Raw genomic sequence first — 1,117 nt, 5'->3', positions numbered from 1 at the left:
AGCTGGTGTGCTTAAACCACTGACCTTGCAGTTCAAACCAACCTTACAGTGCAACACATTAACCTGAAGTTGAAAGCATCAAAAGAAAGAAAAAAGAATACACAGAGTCACTGTATCAAAAAGATTTGGTAGATATTAAACCATTTCAAATGATAGCATGTGATCAAGAACAGATGATATTGAAGGAACTAGTCCAAACTGCACTGAAGGTATTGGTGAAAAACAAATCTTTAAGAATTGAAGGAGGGGAGGCGGGGCTTAATGGCGGATAGGGTAGAAGTGCAGTGAGGATCTCTGTTAACAATAACCCAGAATACTGCATGAAGCAGGTTCAGGGGACAGTTCCAAAACTATGAACTACATATATAGGAATATTTTAAAAGTTTGAAGACTTATGTTGTTGTTGTCGTTGAGTGCCGTGGAGTCGGTTCTGACTCATAGTGACCCTGTACAGGGTTTCTGAGGCTGTAAATCTTTACAGGAGCAGAAAGCCTCATCTTTCTCCCATGGAACAGCTGATAGTTTCGAACTGCTGATCTTGCGGTTTGCAGCCAGATTCGTAACCACTATGCTACCAGAGCTCTAGCCCGTGGAATTTGTAGCGGAAGCAAGAAATCTTGTACTTTTGAACTTGCGGGGCTCAGTGGCCTTGAACTGTCATCTTGAGCAAGACCAAGCAGTGAGACCAAGTGGGAGAAAGAACAGAGATGCCACGTATTGACACCTGTCAGAACCTCGGAGACAAAGGTGTGGACATTCCTTTTGTTTTTTTATTTGTTCACTGGCCTCTCGCTTTCTGTGCACCTCCATTCTGGTGACTAGAGGGGTTGCCTAAGTGAGTGGACACCCCCCCACACCAGAAGGTTCTACTATGCATACACACAGATCTCCTCAAATTTAAAGAGACAGGTTCTACTTAAAACCAGATGGCAGTGCAAAACAGCCACATCTGGACCTGAATTATTTATCACTAGGAAAAAAGCCAGAACGGGAGTTGTGGAGTGGGAGACACAGAATAAAAATGAAACAGGCCGAAAATTAAATGCTGAGTTACATCATAACAACCAACAGTTGCATCTTGAAATTTCTTAGGCAGCCTTGAAGGCAAGAAGATGTA

Source organism: Chrysochloris asiatica, unplaced genomic scaffold (genome assembly GCF_000296735.1).
Source record: "Chrysochloris asiatica unplaced genomic scaffold, ChrAsi1.0 scaffold00190, whole genome shotgun sequence".
Classification (NCBI taxonomy): Eukaryota; Metazoa; Chordata; class Mammalia; order Afrosoricida; family Chrysochloridae; genus Chrysochloris; species Chrysochloris asiatica.
The sequence above is the reverse complement of the archived record's forward strand: the minus strand, read 5'-3'. Positions refer to the sequence as shown.